At 36.0% G+C, this 21000-nt stretch overlaps 1 protein-coding gene across 15 annotated transcripts in view; it reads right to left on the bottom strand.

Annotated features, from left to right (window-relative positions):
• Positions 1-21000, bottom strand: part of DMD (dystrophin) — a 1146493-nt gene that overhangs the window by 287048 nt on the left and 838445 nt on the right. The gene's annotated exons all lie outside the window — the stretch shown is intronic.

The raw sequence follows: 21000 nt of genomic DNA, 5'->3' as shown, positions 1-21000 counted from the left end.
TGGTATTTAGAAGGCAATAAAAACTATTATACAATAGCTTTAGATTAAATGAAAATGAAAACTCAAGGAAAATAAGGTATATAAGACTTTTGCACATATTTAATTTATTTCAAAGGATTAGGGAAGAGGAAACAAGGAATTGATACAATCATTTCTCAGATCAGAAGCATCCAAGTATGTCTTTAGAAGATTGACCAAATTCAGACACTTCAGCAACCTATTGTGGAGTTTCCAGAAAAGATACTCATTAGATTTCCCTGTTTTAGGAGTTAGAAGCAGCAATACTTAATACTTAATACATAACTAGAAACTATATATACTAGTTTTATTCTACATACAAATTTTAGTCATCAGAACTGAGCAGTGTGCTATCAGACAGTCAGTAGGCACACTTTAACAGATATCAAGTTGGTAACAAAGGCCAGAGAAGGATTTCTATTTTTGAGGCCAGTTACAGAGTAGCTGGTTAGATAATCTGTTGGTATTCTCACCTGCCTGTTGATAAAGTGTCTGGAGTATTTTACTGTCTCAAAAGTCTCCTCTCCTTAAAATGTTTTTGTTCTAAATAATCACAGTTGACTTTAAAAAGCTGTTATTCACTGACTGTTCTGGATAGAAAAGACCTGTGAGTCTGATCCTAAATTTGACCCTCCAACTTCAGACTACACTTGCACGATTTCCACCAAGTTGAAGGTTATAAATAAAGACCTAATACCATTTTCTGTTTAATGAGATTAACAAAAGGGCATAAGAATATAGCTTTCAGTAACTACAGCATGTATTATAAAAAGCAAACTAAAAGCTCCACAGAGTTTCATTTTGTTCAGTTACAAACTCTTTAGGAAAAAAAAGGGTAATTTTCAAGACACACATCTAGCTACACCCTGTGAAATACTTGCTTTTAACTTCTGTATCAGGTCTTTGAAAATCTATTATAATGGGTTTTCTAAAGTCATACCCAAAAGCTTGGATGGTATTTTTTCACTTGTAGACTGATTGAATTGCAAAGACATGCAGTTAAAGCAGCAGCTTGCATAATTAAGCAAAGAAGAAATTTCTAATTAGAAGTCTCTCCTTAGTAAGAGAAATAAAATCTACTGATGCCATTACTATCTCTAGATATCTATGTGCCTTCCAAACTCCATTTTATAAGAAGACAAGTTAATGAGGGACATGAATTTCACAATAGGAAAAGCAGTCCCAGTGCAGTCGAAGAGCATCTGTATCGCACATATTGCCAAAATGGACGGTGCAGAACACTAAAACACACACAACAGGCTCAGATAATTCTCTGCCTTCCCCTTCTTTCTCCTTCCCTACCTAGAAATTGTTTAGAAGAGGAAAAGCAAATTAAATCATTCTAAGGTCTTATGCCAAGAGTGACTCTCTTCCCTAAAGTTTCCTAAATATAATTTTATACTGGACTACACAAAAAGAGTGATTTATCTGATCCAGCCTGAGTCTCCAACTGGACAGTAAATGCTGTGGTTTTACCACTACTAAAGAAAGCTGCTGTTATATGTTTCATAGAGTAAGAAATGAAGCAGTAGGTAAGGACAGCTCAGAAAGGATTTGCTCAGTACAAAATGAGGAAATGGAGCTGATCTGTGCCCAAGGGCTCACAGAAGGATTTACCCCCAAGACACATCTGCAATTCCTGAACTGGACATTCAGGAAAACCAGAAATGCCTCTTTAAAGTGAGTCTTGTTAGTTCTGCTGTTCCCTTGGGGATATAATATCTCATCCCTGTATGGATTATGTGGACAGCCTTCCCTCTACCATTTCATGTGAATAAAATTATCATCTTCTGGATGCACAGGAGTGTATTTTTAAAAGTTCAAGAAGGACACATTTAAACTCTTAAAACTATATACAGATCTGAAGATTCTTAGACCTTTCATAACACAATAATACATAATCCTAAAACAGATTCTTTTTCTTACTCTTAGAAAAATCAGAATTTCTCAAATAAATTTTTTTTCCTTGGTTTAATACAAAGTATCTGAGAACTTTACCCAAGCAATGTCCTATTTTATTTAGTAGAATTTTACCAATTACAATTACAAAATTGTTACAATGTTTATTGGTCTAGTTTTACCAGTTTTTACAATCCTAAAGATTTTGCAAATACACGTTTCACATGATACCTATAGTGTATGTACCAAACCTCAATGGAAACCTGGATAAAAGTAGCTACTAAAACACATAATTTCCAGTTCTTCCTGTGATCCTGTAGCCACTTGCACTCCACTTCAAGTGTTATCATATTCAGAAAAATATTCTGTGACTGGATAAACTGATCATGCAAGTTGTTTTTGTGGATTAATAAAAATACAGCTATTTATGCTAGGAAGAGCAGTGCTTTGAAGAACACAAACTAAAAGATCACTAAGTATGATTTTTGGGAAAAATTAAAATTGAATAGCTTTAAAGTATTAGCTGGATGATCTAAAACAAATGGACAAAACCCCCAAAAACCAAAATCAGAAGAAATTAATAGCTGGAGAGCATTTTAAAAACTTTTACGAATTCAGCCAAGTATTTAATGTTGTAAAACGATTCTCAACAGAAAACTAAGTGGAAACTATTACAAGTTACTGCTACAACAGCCATAGGAATAAAAACTCATTAATAGTGGCACCCTGGTGGAGACACAGCAGATGCAACAGACCAGATGCCTCTGATTTGGAATGTCAGCACATGGAAACAAATGTGCTATATAAAAATGGGCAATACAGAAATGAGAGTTATAATTAAACTACTTTCAAAATAAATGAAACAGAAATCTATCCAATCCCCATTAGGTCACCAAAAGTACAAGCACAATGAATTAGGGAGTAAGTTAAACTAAAAGTTGTGAGGTTTTTAATAAACAAAACCTTTTGCATACAATTTGTCTCTCCCAACACTTTTCTAGTGCTCTGTAAAGGTACAAACAATTCATTCTACAGAACACTACAGAACACATTTCAATACAGAAATTTTGCTTAATTATAAATGCAACTTCACATGAGTAGGTTAAAAATTAAGGACCACTAACATGTATAGCTGTACAAACACATCTTTAAACCCCAAAATAGCTTTTCTTTTTCTTCCTATCTTAAAGGCCAGCATAATGGTGCTTGGTGATAGCCCAGTAATGCATGATGATGAGTAATGAGATACAGTCATGCAACCTACCCAGAGTTTGTTAGAAAGTGATGCTATTCACATTTAACAATCTTTCCACTTTTGCAGACGGCAGCTGCTCAAAAGAAAAATCCAATTTTCAGGTTCCTAACTTTTATGATTTTCTTACACAAAATGGGTGTTGAGGTATGGAACAATTTGTTCAAGACAGCAACTGAAATATCTTGCATAAAAATTGCTAAAAAATAAACTGACAAACTGAAACAGGTGAAGAGTGACAAATTCTTGATGGGACTTAAAGGTTTGAGACTGAGAATTAAAATATTTTCTGACTTTATAAAATACATAAAATACAGCCTGCATATTTGACACTCTGGGCATGATAGCTTCTATATATAACAGGATGTTTAAATCTATGCAGTCTTTTTTTTTTTTCCCTTTTTTTCTTGACTTTATGGCAAATGTTATCAGAGTGGAGTTGCTGAATTCCAGGATGGAACCAAGACTTACTCATTGACTAATTGTCTACTAGTGCTCATTATGGGTGTTCAGTCTTTAGTCTCTGAAGAAACCTTTCCCACACCAAAGCCAGGACTTTCCATCTTCCTTTGCTGAACTCAAACATATCAACAAGAATTAAGGTTGCTGCTTACATGTTTCCAGTCAAATATAGCTTGTTATCTTTTTTATACTATGCATGGGAATGCTAATTGTGAATGATCAAAAAAAATGTTTGGGCAAACCAGCAATTTAGATTTTTGCTCTTCCATGTTAAGAGCAAACTGATAAAAGGTAAGCACTTTTTATCAGTAACAGCCCACGGCTGAAGACTTAGACTTCACAACTGTTTGGGATGATTTGTTTTGGCCCACTCCCAACATTGTTTAATGAAACAAACCAGTGAACCACAAGAGCACAAGTGGATGATTAATGTGAGAATGAAAGAGAAAAGGAAGATATATTTCTTATCCTGTGAAGCTATTTGCTCCTCTGAACTAACTCACTGTGATATCCTCAGAAAAAGCATAATTCCATTAATTAGTTGTTGAGGAAATTATTTGCTCGTCTTTTGAAAAAAACTTTAGAGTCTAAATCTTAAATTTAAACAAAAAATGCACAGATAACTTCCAAAATGTATAGTCAAGACAACTTTTACTTAAAACCACTAAATTTCTTGTGGCTGATTGGTTCTCTAAATAAAATGTGTTATATACACATACCTAGAAAGAGAGAAAGCTTTGGAAAAAACTTGCTAACAATTTCAGAAAATGAAGATATGTAACACCTACAATTCATTTGCATAATAAAATTGGCTTTGTTAAGATATTCCTCCCAAACACAATTTGAATTTGTTTTCTTGTCACTAAGCAGGAAGAGAATACGAGTGAAAATGGTCATTTACATACTCTCTATATTTAAACATAAAATTATGAAACAATGAAAGCAATATAATGCAGAGGAGTTTTCTCTTTTGAAACAACTTTTCTTTTGACTATTAACTGTTTTCTGTTTTCCCTCCAAAGCATGCACAGTTTTAGGAAAATATGAGGACCAAGAGCAACGATTTAGTGATGCTGATGGCTGATTGGTGCCTGTCAGTGAAATCAGAACTTTAACAGACTAGACAATATGAATTTGATTTTTCCTGAGTGCTTAATGCAGTGCAAGTTTTCCTATAGCATGTACTTTTATGTCCACTTAGGGTCGCCTCAAGAAGTGCCTCAGCAGTTTTCATTGCTGCCTAAGGGAATGTATCAGCTCCATCAGTGAGTGATTGCTGGGGGGAACCCACCAGTGACAGCTTATCAGCTGCTGCATGAGATGCATGAAAAAGCATCATAGAACTTTTTGTGTGGTTTTTTTTGTGACAATCACTCATTTAGTTATGCTGGTGGCACTGTGAATGTTCCTTTACAACTCAGGAAGCCCAGTTTAGGCCAGGAGGTTATAAAAGGAAGGTGTGCAACATGCTGTTGATGCACACTAATCAGACCAAAGAGAACAGGAATAATTAATTTGAGTCTCCTTGTGTTGACCAAAAAGGATGGTGATGGTAAGCTAAGGTGATGGAAGAAGGTAAGGTGATGGTGGTGGTGGGAGCTGGGATAACTCTCATCCTCCCTCTCACCCTGCTCCCCATTTATTCATCTGTAGAAAAGGACTTTGGAAGCACATCAAGAGGCTCAAATCATCAGCAGCTTGCTCATTATAACTGAGATAACTGAGATGCCTTGATGGACTGCACTGGAGGCCATCCAGCATACAGGATGGAGAAGATGGAGAGGAGACCAGAAAAAGATTACAGTGTAACATGGCTTGTGAATGAATCATTCTGCGATAAAAGGAATTTGCTCTATTGTAGCTATTGCCAGGAAAAAAAAAAGAATAAAGCCAGAGATGTATCTGTAACAAGTAGAATAACATTTAAAGATTTGGGTGTTTGGCTATAATGAGATCCATTCCACTAGAATGCAGTGATAATTCACATGTAAGAACTGAAGACTGAAACAGGATTAAAGCCCTAACAGTAAATCTGATATACGTGAACTGGGTGTGGAATTACAGCCTCTTGACCCCAAACTGCATGGCCAGCCAATATTACATGTTCTTGCAGTAAAGTATGAGCATTTAAACAACCAGGCACAACTTTTCCAGGGTATCTGATGTCCTTTCATCCCAGTAAATAACTTAATGGATGGGAAGTGGTTTTAGGAGCTGCAGAGCTTCCCCAGTTTCTGTTTCAGTCAGCAGAATTGAAATCTCTCAGTGTACGATTGCCATTTGCGAAATGTGAATTTGTAAAATTTACTACTTTTTTCTTTTTTGTAACTAACAGTTTTTCAAATTAAGGGCTTTTCCAATGCACTTTAAAATGTGAATTACCAAGGACACTGAGGGCAGATGCTGTTTTTCAAGGCTTCAGCTTTAGTCTTTTCTGTCTGGCTTTTTTTTTTTTATTTTTTGGATGATATACTCATCAGTTTGTCACATTTTTAAACAAAAGTAAAATAGTATTGGGTAGACACAATTTTATGCTTTGAAGATAAGAAACAAATATATTTTTTGCTGTTTTTTTAATTTAAGAAAATAACTAACATTTATGGACAAGGAGAGCTAATATGTTGACTAAAGATGCTCTTCAAATTCTCCAATTTTATGGTTCAAAAAACCTCCCACAGAATGACTTCATCAGTTTCTAATGGATCTTCTGGAAATTTTTGATTACTTTTATTGGAAGGTTTTTCCAGTAATAGCAAGTGAATAATAATTAAGGACAGTAAAATGGATTGGCACAGCATAAGTTGACAGGTGAGTTTTTCTATAGGACCTTAGGAAACTATAATTTTTTCTCATGAAAAATATAAAATTAAGAAGGAGGATTTATTCTTTTTTTTCTTTGCTTTTGAAAAAGAAAACAAAAGTGTTACATAATTTTTTCTTACCATGAACTTAATATTATTTAGCTCTGTGTGTGAAGGTAGGGGGAAGGGGAAAGGAAAGGTGTATTTACTCTATCTGATAAGAAATGTTGGAATAATTCTGAAATAGCTTCAGCCTAACTCTAGTAAGGTGGATCTTTATCTTTATTCATACCTAATGGTCATGCCAAAAGATGAAGGTACAAGCCTAATTTTGTTACTTAAACTTTTCTGGTATATTTTGACAGGTTTTGTTCTAAGAAGTACACTTGCCTTAAATTTTGTCTCCATTTTTTTTTGTTGTTGTTGTGTTTGTTTCTTTGTTTGATTTACTTCTAGTTCTTATTTCTCCACATTTCTGTTGCTATGTACTTAATTGCAATCAACAATAATACAGAAGGTAAAGGCGGAAACCTGAAAAATTCTGATGCTCGTATTTCATTGATAGCAAAGGAAGGAAGGAAATGTATATACGGTTCCCTCAGCCTTTCTTCATCAGAGGGATGCTCCAGATCCTTCATCTTTCTTGCCTCCCACTTTACCCACTCCAGGAGCTCCGGGTCTCTCTTGTCCAGAGGAGCCCAGAAGTGGATCCAGCACTGCAGGCACATTCATCTCACTGGGGCTGAGTGGAGGGGCAGGGTCACCTCCCTGCCCTGCTGGCACTGCTGTCCCTAAGGCACCTCAGGTACCCTTGGCCTTCCCGGCCACAAGGGCACGCACAGAAAGCTGCTGTACCACTGATGCCTTCTCATCTATAAAATATATAAGGGAACAAGAACAGGCAGCACCTCTCCCTCCTGCATTTCCCGTGAATACCTTTGGAAATGCTGGCGGAAAACACCTGTCTGATTAAAGCACATATTCACAAGAGGCAGGTGAAGGAGGTTTACTGCAATGATGGGTACTGGATTTTAGATTTCTGCACAGTAGGTTGGAAGGGCTTCTATTCACAGGCAAAAGCCAAAGCAGAGGAGCACAGCAAGCAGCACTGCTCTAGACCTGAGCAGAAGCACAGCTGGACACGAGTGTCAAGGCTGTGCTGCACCTATTTTATCAAATTATGCCTCATTTTAGACTTTTCTGTCATTTTATGGTTCTGCCCCTTAGTTAATATATCTTGCTGAAGAGGGTAAATTTGCTCATGCAAAAGCTAGTGAACATAATACAATAATTACTAACTATGGAAACAATAGCATTGAAAAGGTATATTGGCTGGAAATTGAAGACAATACAGTTTAAACAGAGAAGATGCAATTTCTCAGTAGCCAATATGTTTAAATACAGACCAAATCACTAAAGAATATAAGAGACTATTAACAGAACTTTTTAATTCAATTTTTTTTTTTAATAGACACAGTTTGGAAGAGAAGGAAGATGAATCTCTATGTAAAATCTCATGGACTGGCTTCACACATAGTATATGAACATACTTTTCCTTTCTGACCTTGAAGCCAATGATTCTGTGGGAAATTAAAAAAAGAAATTAACTCCCCTACAATGCCAGTTTCTCTGACATGAACTTTCATCCCCGGTTTCCTCAAATCAGTATCAGTCCTGCTTGGTCCCCCTCCCTCACACGGATATAATTTAATTATATTTAAGCAATTTCTGACTGAGAGCAGTGTTTAAGCATGAAGTTAAGCAAAATACTGGAGCTATTTATTGTCCAGACAAGAAGAACTCTTACTATGAACAGTTAATGTATTTAATCTGCAAACATTGCTTGGGGCACAAGGCACAGACACTGATTAGGAGCTTGCAGAGGAGCCGCACAATGCTACTCCAGTGGAAGAAAAATTAGCATTTTTCTTTTTCAGAAAATACAGTTTTATTATCTGAATGACAGTTTCAGGAATGAATTTGATATAAACACAAAAGAAAGAATCACTGATAAAGTAGATTGATACTATGATAATAAAAGCAGGAAAGAACAATTTGCCTTTTACGTTGATTCATGTATACACACATGCCAATGCACAAGCAGGTAGAGATATGGATTTTACAGGGGGTTTTTGTAATAACAAAGATGGAATCAAATAAATTAAATTCCAAAATTAAGAACATTCCTCTGATTTCTATTCTGTAACTGAGGAGTAACTGAGGTCAGAGGGGCAATAAGCTTGAGTATCACAATCTGGTCAAAACAGAAGAAGAGGATTTCTTGAGATAATATTAAAATATAAATATAATAAACATTCCTTACAATCTTAAAGGACAAAATGAAAATATTCTTCTCTATCATCTTTGTTTGGAAACATTGAAATTTTTTCCACAAACAAGATTATCTGTGCATTGAAAACTATTGTTTTATGGCTGCAATTCCCTTGCTTTGGAGGAACAGAACTTGTTTTTTAGCCACTCAAATTTTTCCTGGGATACTGGAATGAAAATAGGTATAAAACTGTATCTTGCAGTGTATTTTTATTTACACTTAGTTCCTGCTATGTTTGTAAAATATAAACATTTTATAGACAAGGTATTTCTACAGTTCCAGAAAGAAATAAAGTTGCCAGGCTTTTGCTAGATAGCTCTCATGTTCTTGCTCTCCCATGTACTACAAAAGATGAGCCCCAGTTTAACAACAAACTGTACTGCACACTGCTTTGTGTAAAAAATTCTTACCACATTCACAAATTCACTATGTGCAGTTCCAAAATGGTGTCAGTCAGGCTGGAAAATAACTGAAGTTGGAATGACTGTACATCATCCATTTTTCTGGTGCTGCTTTTCAGCAGGAGAGGCTTTTTTGTGGTTTTAAATTCACAGACCTCAATTCCTAAACCCAAGGGCTTATGGCATTGGCTGCTAATAACTCACTGGTAAAAAGTGGTCTTCTTTATCAGTTAATCCAACTCGATTTTCAGGTTTACACTGAGCAGTAATTTTCCAATGCCAATAAGGAGTTTTTTTCACATTAGAAGCACTGACACGTAATTTGACATTGAGTACAGTACAGAGAAACATATAAAATCCTGGAATAATAATTTTCAAGTTTAACATACCTGACAACATGGCCTTACCTGATATGTGATATTTTCACTTTTTACGCACTAAATTAGAAAGGTACAAGAAAAAGTCATCCCATATAGAGGATTATGTGAGGATTGATGCAGTCAGTTCTCCAGGCTGGAGAACCCAAATTAACTGGGAGGCTGTTATGGTGCATCTGGACCCTGTCTCCTGCTCTCCCCCTCCCTGTTACCATAACAAAGTCAGTTTCTGAAAGGCCATATTGGGAGGTGGAAACAAGAGCTCTCAAATGTGTTATATTTTTAAAAATTAATGATTTGTATCTCCCTATGGAAATGCTAGATTGTGACAAGCAGTTTTTCAAGAGCTGAATCCTGGAAGGACTCCAGACTGAGGTCACTGGTTTTTTGCAAATAGCAGCCTGCAAAACTGGGAGCTATTTTACAGTCTATGGAACTGAAAAATGTATCTATCTTGGCAATTTTTTTCTTATTCAACTTTTTGACCTTATTCCTTCTTTTCTCTTGAAAATTATCACATATACATATGCAGACATATTTTTTTCCAGGGACTTTTTCCACCAGAGAGTAAGAGTTATTTTTTAGTGAGAATTACATTTGAAAGCATTTTTTTTTTGTCAGCTATTAATTATTAACAAAAGAAAACTGATTTTAGGAATCAACCGTTTCTTTTGCTTCTGCTTTATCCCTCCAGAGTATCCTTCTAAATACCTTCATTCCAAACACTAGAAAATACAAAGATGTAAATTGTAGCCATATCCAAGGGATTTGCAGAACTCTCTGGAAACATGGGCTGAAACAGGAATAAGCAACTGCACTAAGAAACTAAAGAGAAATATTACACATAAGACTGAACAGATGCCATTATCCTGTGGTGCTGATGAACCAGCTAAAAGCAACATCAGTTTATTTATCTCTGACACTGTAATATATTCTGGTTAAAAACAAAACAAACCCAACAAGTTTAGGGGATGTGATTAGCATGTCCTTGTACTCTATATCAGCTGTTTCCTCAGGAAGGGTCTCAAGGGCTCTGGAGGTGCCACTGGCTACCCATTTCCAGTGGCACTGATGCCACCATGCCAGCTGCCCATTTCTGGTGGCAATTTCTGCCCATTTCTAGTGGCACTGATGCCACCATGCCAGCTTTCCCCTCTGACCTTCCTTTTGCTCTCAGCCTCTGCCTTGTGCCAGGAAAGGTCAGAGGACAGATGTGACAGGGACACAGCTCTGAGAAAAGGGAACAGAAACGAGCTGCCATGGAAATGCAACAGGGCTGGGCTGCCTTACTGAACATGAGCAGGGAGGAATGGAGGATGGCAGTAGGTTACAGATACCTGAAGTTACACGTTGTAATTTTAATTAAGGTCATACTGAGAGTCAGTGCCAAAGAAATGTAACACCAATAGCAGTGGTGTAGGACATTAAATATGTCCTACATCTTTACAAAAATGTAATTGAGAAATGTATGGTCAGAAATTTTAATTTTTTTTTTTCTAAACAGATTCCTGACAGTGGAAAAGCTGCTGTGATATCCTATTTTCTTAGTCAGTAGCCTTAGGTGTAGATTACTGTGTGGTTAACTTTGAATATAACCCCTATGTTTCTTTAAAATGAAACAAAAATAAACCAAACTCAAATGTAGTTCTGAAAAACTGTGAAGACTGTAATAACTTTAAAAAAATTAGTTTTCTTTCAGACTTTAATTACTCACTGCTGCAGATGTGCAGGCATTAAGAGATAACAAATAATTATAATGGATTCACCGTGTACGCCAAGGTTGTTCTCTGGAGGGTTGGTGGTTTATATTTTCTAATGTCACCATAGATCAAAGGAAAATGTTTCACCGTCTTCCACAGTGTAAGACATTGCATATGGAAATCAGATCATACAAGTTACTGTTGTGAAGCAATGCTCTCTACCATAAACAACTAAAGTCATGTAAGAAATGCATTAGGAGAGTTTTTTTAGCACACTATTGCAGAGAATTTCTGGCTGAGGGCATGCTTATTGAATTAACTCCAAATCAAATCTCTGTCCACAGATTAAGAATCCCTTAAACCCCAAAAAGCCACAAAGCATGAGCATACTCATTACTCATACTGAACAAAAAAAAAAGAGTAAGACACCAAAAAAGAGTAGCAACTTCCACAGCATCATTAGCATTAGCCCAAGACTCTGGGTGCCCAGACTCCAGTGTACTACTGAAAATGGACACACATCATACATTCCCTGGGAGAATGAACAGTAGTTTCTGGACAGCTATGCACAAGAACGTAAAATTTGGTGGGTGGTTGGTTGATGATTTATGATCATGGTTTGTATTTTTGTTTGGTTTTTTGGGGGGTAGCTCTGGGGTTAATTCTATGTTTGTTTGGGAGTGGTTATGGAGTGATGATGACAGTTGATTATTGCTTTTGATACTAGGAAATATAGAGGAAGGTTAATTGAAAGTGTATTGATGACAAAAGATTTGGATAATGTAGGGATATATGGTTTAATTATTTGATACAAATTGTCAAGATAAAAAAAATGAATGCATAAAATGGAATTTAAATATTAGTTCCTAGTAAATGATAATGATGGTACATCCAGCTTCCTGAAGCATTCACCTCTCACCTTAGGAAGGTGAATGCTTCAGGCTGAGCACAAGCTCACTGTGTGAAGGCAGGTGTAGGAAGGGTAGAGAAGAGGAAGGGGTGGGAATTGCAGGGTAGAGACCTGACACAGAGGGGCTGGAGGTACAGGAAAAGCAGTGATATGAGAGAGAGGAGCCAAGTGATGTTTGAGGCCCACACTCAGAGAGGCAGTCAATCCTCAATAACCTACAGGTGAATAAACCCCAGCTCTGGACTACACACAACACAGGAAAGAAGCTGTACAGCAGCTCCAGTAAAGAACTACCTTAGGTCAGATAGACTTAACTGAGGCACACAGAGCATGGTGTGAACACAGCTCTGTGATTTCTGATTTCTGGGGCCAGCTCAGCACTACAGAGCCTTCCAGGACTACTCTGAGTTAATGAGATCTGATGAGTCTCACCTGGCTGAATACAAAACACTTACCTGCATCTGCTCCCCAGCTTTATCTCATTTAAAAGAGCTGCAGTGAGCCTGGCTGTGATGGAGACACACCCACAATATTGCAGCACTACAACATCTGTGTGTGAATGTGTGTGCACAGGAGAGAAGGAGGTCAGAGTCAAGGCTCCATTGCAGCATATTCTGTGTAATTTTCTTTGAAAAATCACAGTGGGTTTGGAAAAACTTCATGGAGCAGCCTGAGGACATCTGTACAAACTAAGCATAATTTAATCTTGCATGTATTTCCTACTATTCTTGTTGGAAGAATATTTTCAGATAGTTGTTCACTATTTCAGCCTCAAAGTCACTGCTGAGTTAGGCTATTGTTCAGAATTCACTGTTACCAATCCTTCTAACCAACTGATAGTTTATTTTGATTTATTTTGATGGTAGTCTTCATTATGCCTTCTACCAGGAAAGAAATATGTGTACCTAAAATGTAGATATGTATGCACACATGCTCACACACATTTATACGTACAGGCAATATAAAACAATAGCCAATATTTGGATAAGGACTACAACCATCACAGAGAGTCTAAACATATTTTTTTACTATTATCCACAGTCTTTGTTATCCCCTGATGGAAACAAGAGTTTTAAATCTACAGCTCATTTCTCTTCAGTAATGTTATACAAGGTGGAGATTATTCTTGCAGATGCCATAAAGTCTGTAAACTTCTTTTGCTTCAATATTTTTACCCAAACAGAATAAAGCAGTTACCGAAACTTTTGAAGTGAGTCTGAAAAAAGGTTTGTTCCAGCACTAATACTTATGTTAACAGCTTCAGGGCAAAAGGTCTCTGTGTGAAAGACAATAAACAAACACTGCTAACTTTGTTATTGGTGTGACATCGTTCTTATCTAACTCAATATGAATTCTGATTAGACAGCTCATGAATTTCAGCTATAATACTGAGGAACTGGCTCAAGAAACCTCGTGGGTACTAGTAGTTATATCTAAGGATCTGCAATGGATGAATATACCTCTCTTTTTAAAGAAGCTTAGAAAACTACCCAGGAAATTCTAGGTGAATTTTTCCTCTCTCATTTTTAGAACATATGATTAAACAACCTTTGAGAAGGGAAAATAGTAACAAGTAACACAGCCAACCCTTTATCAAGAGTAAAGAATTAGAAGGCAACTGCATTTCTCTTCATCCAGAGCTGTAAGATTTATCAATAGTGAACCACAGGTAGAAGTTGTGCCTGATGCCCACAGCAAGGATTTCAATACTGCCTAGGTGATGTTACCACAAGCAGGAAATTTGAATGTAAATGGAAATGAAACTGATGGGGAAAAAACCCCATAACTTGAATACACTCTATAGGAAGGCAATATCAAGTGAAGCTACACACAGACTTGTCCTATGTCTGATATTAATCACTGTCATTGGCTCATGGAACAGAGCATAGATTTTTTATATTCACAATGATGCAAAAACCAACCAGCAGCAAGAATACATGAAAAGGAATTCAATTAAAAGCAATCTCAAAGAAACCTGAGAAATCAGTAAGTCCAAGGCATTAAAATAACTAGCTGGGAAACTGGATTAGCATTGGAATGGGTTGCAAATGGCTGGACAGATGGTCACTAATCTAGAAGCAAGGGTAGAGATTTTAAGGACCAGGATTTGTTTTGTCTAAAAAGAAAATTGAACTGAAGTACCACCCTTCAAGTATATGAGGTTATTGCTGAGAGAGAGTAAACTGTTCTCAATTTTCATTGTGGTCACATAATTGGCTTAAATTGAATCAGGGGACATTAAGGATGGAAACAAACATCTTTTGACTGCTGAGGATAGCTAAGTGGTGGGAAAAGAATTCTGCAAATATACAGAGAACAAAAAATCTTATGGAGGTTAGTCAGAAATTGGTCAGAAATTATCTGTCTAGTTGATCTTGTCTGATACAAAAATCTGAACTGCAAAGAGTTTCAAATCTCCTTCAAGACTTTTTTAGTATACTTACCATTCCTTTGTGAAAAAAAAAAACCCTATAAATATCAGCACAGAGAATAAATAGAACCCTGTGCTAATTTGTAGCCTCATTTTCTATAGAACTTTTAATGTTGGTTTGAATAAAAGCATGGTCATCTACATTTCTTAGCGCTAATACTCTTTCAGCTTTTATTTTGATTACTTGATAACAATGAAGAAAGACAGAATGGGAAGGATGGGAAACAGTACCTGGAGACTGTCTAAAATAAGACTGCCAATAATAAGAAGAATTACTAAATTATTTCTTCCTCAAAGTTATCTCAGATATTAAAATTGGCCTATCTTTTGCATTGTCATTTCTTTGTAGTATGATATTTTTTATGGAATGACAGTGCAAAATGGCAGGGTAGCACTTAATTTTCTCTATTTTTAATTCTGTTAAAAATGCTGGCCTCAATTTCTTAGCTAAGGCATGAAGAGCTTGTTTCACTTTAGCTGACATAATTTCTCAGAAGTTTGGTGACAGAATAATAGTAAAGTGTGCACTGTAACATACAGATGCAAATAATACAGGAAAGAAAGGCTGGGTTGGTGTTGGAACCCTATTATATACCAAAAAGTACTTCAAAATAAGACAAGATTAATAACCTAATCTAAAAAACAACCCAGAGATTATATTCCAGGCCTGAAGAATGAGATGGGTCTGTAATCAGGAGTGACACAACCTGCCTGTGAGGAGGGAAATCTGAGAGGCTGCAAGGACAGGAGATGTGACCACAGTGCACAGCTTCAATCCTACAGCTCCAGCCCCAGGATTTGAAACTGGTGTCCCACAGCTGCCTTAGCTTTTTGTTCAAGAAGCTTCTTTAGAGATATAAACCCTATGTAAAGCATTTTTTTTATAAAATCCTTCAGGAAAAAGTTTTAGGAAACCTGATGATGTTACATACAATAAAAATTTCACTCCTCAATGTGTATTTCATTTAAAGGCAGAAGACAGTGGGCAGGAGTATGCTGCATTATTGCAGTAGAAACTACTTTAGAAGAGAAAAAAAAAAGTACTTATTTTCATAGCAGGTACTGCCTATATAGAGCTTGCTCATAGGACGTTGTGAGGGCCAAAAGAATCAGCAGTTTCCTAGAGGGATTAGGCAACTTCAGGGACAATAGGGTGAAAAACAGATGCTACAGGGACTCCTGATGTCCCAAATCCAAGAGCTGAGGATGCTGTGGATGGGGAGTACAAGGATAACATTCAGCAGGCAGCCAGGCTGATACATTCTCCCTGTTCAACCTGCCCTAATGTCACCACCAGAGACATTTTCCTGGGTTAGACAGAAGAATGATGGTTTGACTCAGTAAAGCATTGTGCTCTCAAGTCTGATAAAACCCTCTTTTAGTCCCATTTAAAACCTATTTGTTCTTGTATTTGTTACAGCTCCATAAAATACAAACCTAAAACACTGAAATATGTATTGCAAATAGAGAGTTATGTGAGATGCAAAATATTTATTAAGAGCAATGCTGTCCTCATTCAAATTTATGCCAAATCCTATGCAAGATTTTTTTCTTTTTTTTCTTCTAAATTATAGGGAAATCTGTAGTGTTATAAATAAATCTTATTTTAGTAGTAAACAGGAAGAGTTTGATTTGTTACTGTGTTGGCATGATATATTATTTATATTACTAATACATATTTTCTAGCTGCTGCTAAGAAGAGTCTCCAAACACTTGACTTTTAGATAAATCAAGGAATTAAAAAAAAAGTAAACACAATACATATTAAAATGCTTTCCATGACTGTATCATATTCCAATTATTTAGTCATCACAAATTTCCACTGAAGTGAGAAAATCTGAAAATATTGGCAAGATTGAGACAACATGAATGGTTCACCTGAGAATTCAACTGCTTCTCCCTTTAGGGAGTAAAAGGGCATAAACTCCCCATGTCTGAAGAGATTTCTCCCAACTACAGCCAGGGGGGAGGGAGATCACATCCTGAGTCCCTGAACCATGTTGCAGTTGCAGCCCTTCTCAGGCAGAGCAATAAAAATCTGCTCCTCACTCAGCCAGTGTGGCTTGGAACTTCACAACATAGACCAAACCCACTGAATCAAAATCACTGATAATGAACAGGACAAGCTTCAAGGACTACAGATTTCATAAAGCATGTTTCACAGAAGAAATAAGCATGTAACAAGTAAGGAAATGCTGAAAATAGGTAACTCTTTTCACCTGGCTCTTACACAGAGTGGCTTATAATCAGCCTTCTCATATATGTTTTCCCTAAATATTCAATACTGAATACTTAGTGATGTTTCTTACAAGCAAAATACTAATTTCTTCCGGACCCACTCAAAATAAGATCTCTGTATTGGGAAGGACATGCACATTCTCTTATTAATAGACTTTGTTACTCCTGTTCATCTTTCCTGGGCTGTGCAAAGAAGCCATTATCACCAAATTACAGTCTACAAAATGCATGGAATAAAAACTAAGGTGATTTGGATGGAGACAATACAACACATTATATCCACAATGCATGTTGAAAGCTTTATTAAACAAAGTTGTAGGGAAAGTCACATATCTTCTTCCTCTCTTGGCTGTCACTTTATCTATTTCATATGCTCCATTACCTCTGCACAAGCCCAGAAGGTGTTTGCACGTAATAGCATTTCATTCTTGATTGAATTTACACTGAATGTTGCCTGCCTATTATGCATACATATGATTCTGCATTTTATCACCCCTAAAAACATATTGTGAACCCCATGCAATAATTTGGGAAACATCCCTTACAATCATATCCTTAAAAAGGCTATTTTTAGCTTCCACAGATGAAGAGACACTTTATTACATTCAAGAAATCTTTCTGCAAATGTTATTCCTGAAAGGGACATAATTATTATGCATTGTGCATGTTGTCATTTTGAAACTGTGCACCAAAGTAGCCATTGTAAGTAGATTGATGTCAGAACAGATAACAGTCCCCTCTCTGATGGCCAAATGGTCTGGAAGTCTGAGATAATTCATCTAACATTTCAGTAGCAGGAAACAAACTATCATTTCTGCTATGATCTGCCCCAATTTTGTGTCTATGAATAAGAATTACAAATGATTTTTTCATTATTCAGTGAGATATGCCAGGAATTTGTATTGTGGCTAAAATATGATCAAAATAATTAATGCATGCTAGGTATGTTGGGTTTTCTATAATAGAATATAGTGTGTTTAAATAATATTTAAAAGGATATGAAGATGGGATCTCTGTCCTGCATAGTTTACAAGTCTCTTCCTTAAGAACTCATCTAAAAAGTGTCCACAGATTGTGGCTTATTGACAGGTATCAATGGTAAATGAGAATAAGGCAGAAAAGACGGCAAGGATAATAAAAGTCTCTGCATCTGGGTGATTTAATTTGATGTGTGATTTGTTACACATTATAAACCTAATTTTTCAGAGGCAGTGGGTATATAAACCAGCGAAATTTCAAGTTTGTTCTGAGGAATATACTTTCTTTCCTTTCTGTCCATATTATGGTCAGAAACACACAGTCTGTAAGAGTGGACAAAAATATCTGGGAACATCTTTTTAACATCCTGCCTCCTCCCATCCCCTCCTGTTCCTGTAAAATGCTGTACACACAGTCTTGTCTCTTCTATTCACTTATTAATAACAAAAAAGAGAAAAAGAAAAAAATGAAAGAAAAAAGAAACAAAACCCTTCTACATCTTCATGGACAATTCCAAAATAGTGAGTTTTTTTCTGAATTGTAAATTGAAATTTAGCTAATAGGCTTCAAAATATTACTCTCTTCTCTCCCATAGGAGTGTAAATTCAACCTTCCATTAAGACTTCTATTATGGAGATCTTAATTTTAAATAATGTTTTCAGATTTTTTTTTTGTGTCACTATTTTAAGTGTTTGAGTAGTTTGTATTAAACCATACCAAATTAAGAAAGTGAAGTGTAAACATTAAGAATTACTGCATAGAAAAAGATCAGTCTCCTAGATGTTCTCATCAAACACAAATGGACTGACATACACAGTTGTCTGCCTTTTTAGAGATATTTAAGAGCAATGGAATAATTTAATTGAGAGAACTGGATATTAACAAATACTAAAAAGTACACCAGAATATTTCAGAATTGTAACAGAGTATTTTCCTGGATCATTGGTAATGTGCCAAACAGAATTGTGGCTGAATCTGTTAAAAAACTCTCTTACATTTCTCAACTAATTTCTCATGAAAAGCAGCTTTCCACATGGATGTGGACACTTAACTTTATCTAAAAGCCTCTAAAAATGAAAGTTCTTATCAAACATAATAGAAATTGTTCTGAGAAAATATAGTCATATTATAGTAAGTACAGTAATTTCCATCTCTCGTTGCCTGAACTTTACTTCAGTGCAGACCATAAAATTAGAACTAAAAACTAGTTTTAACATTTAACCTCTATGGTGCTCAGCAGTTATTTCTGAATTGTTTCAATGAACCTCTTCCCAGTTTGATTTTCTTTTTCTTTCCCTGCCCAGAGCAGCAGACAAGCAGCAGATGGGAGGAGCACCAGCAGACAGAACTCTGGCAGCAGGTTGCTGCCCAGGAACAGTTTGTCACGGTCAACCCTTACAGGACCTGGCATCCTCTGCGCTGTGTTACCTTCCTAACAGTGCATCCCTCACAGGCAAAATTCAAATTAATTTGGAAAAGAAAGGAAAAATAGCTACAGAGGCAGATTGAAATGAAGTCAGAATGTCTCCAAGGAGAAGCATCAGTTGCAAAGCACTAAAAGATGATCATTTTCTGTTGGGTATTGTTAAAAAGTCCTTGTTTTCACATTATTTTTAATAATCCATTACAATTCTTTTGAAGTACAGGGAACTGGAAATGAGTCCTGCTGTTCATTCTTCTCTTTCTGAGATAGTACTAAAAAAATAATCTGCTATTTATATGGTTTTTGTGCTGAAAATGATAATTACAGTGAAAAAGTCTTATTATGCAATGGCAGTAGAAGGAAAGAGGGTTCAAAATGAAAATATAAATGGTGATTTACCCATCATTCAAAACAGGATGGAGAAGCATTTATCCTATATATTGTTTAATAGCATCCCTGAGGACCAACTCTACAGCAAAGCCTAACAATGATCACATAACCCATGGAATTGAGAAATGGGCATACAATGAAACATGAAGTCAAGAGAACACATTTCCTGTGAACCCTAGAGTGGAGAAGTCCCAATTTTCTCATAATAAGAACTAAATGCTTTGTATTCTATGCTAAGAGGTCTCCAAAGGCTGTCCTGTTATTTTAATTAAGATTTGTGATTTGAAGATTGGCTAATGAAAGTATTTCAAAGAAATTGGATAATGAGCACCCAAGGAAATGAAAAGTCACGTGCACATTTCCCTTAGATTCCACTTACAATTCTGGCTTCTGTATAAACCATTCTAATTACTAGAGACATACAAAATTATTAAATTTATACAAAACTCATCATAATTAAGTAAAATAGATTAATCACACCTTGATAAGAAATATTGGGAAACAAAATTAATAAAAACATAAACACTAATAAACAAAATTAACTAGCATGACTGAATAGAAGTTTAAATATGAAAGATGTTCCTTAATCTCAGTATATTTGGCTAGAAAGTCAAAGAAGGATACTTGTAAGATATCCTTCTCAGAAGGCAGGTGATGTTTGACCTAAATACTTCTGCAGTCTAGCAGGAAGAGGAGGAGATGGGGGAGGGAAACATGGTGATATTAAATTTGCATATACAAATACAGATAAAAAACAAGAGCATTTTTATGTCACAAAATTTTCTCCTTCCCTGAATTTTTGCACTTCACCAAAACAGATCTTTACACAGCTATGTCTTAGAGAAGACAAACTAAGAGTCTTGCAAACTTTTCCAATTCAAGAATTACATTGGTTTTCCTACCCTTTCCTCTCCACCTACATTTAATCCATCTTTCTTGTCTTCTCTTAACCATAATCACAAGACAAGTGAGACAATTTCACCTTTCTGGCTCAGCTCAAAACAATGATCTAAATCCTGGCTGAAATTACTTGGATGAAAGTTTTTTCATCCAAACTGAAATTACCTGGTTGAAATTACCTGGTTGAAAGTTTTTTCATCCACATGCACCTCATCAGTACTATAATTTAAATGCACAAAACACCACTAATTATTTTCTGTGAACCCTTCTGTCTCTAAATCAATCATATCAACAATGTCTGTTGTGGATTATATTGGAGGTTTGTGTAGCTCTGGAACATTTAGTACAGTAACACAGAAGTGATATTTTTGGATTCATAACATCAGGCCCAATATATATATATTACAGTCACTGACCAGAAGGGCCACTTGGTTCAGCCCCAGTTCAGATTCAGCTGCCTCTAAAGGACAGAGAGTGTAAAAAAGTGC

This window comes from Zonotrichia albicollis, chromosome 2 (genome assembly GCF_047830755.1).
Source record: "Zonotrichia albicollis isolate bZonAlb1 chromosome 2, bZonAlb1.hap1, whole genome shotgun sequence".
Taxonomy (NCBI): domain Eukaryota; kingdom Metazoa; phylum Chordata; class Aves; order Passeriformes; family Passerellidae; genus Zonotrichia; species Zonotrichia albicollis.
This window is presented reverse-complemented; position numbering and strand designations above follow the sequence as displayed.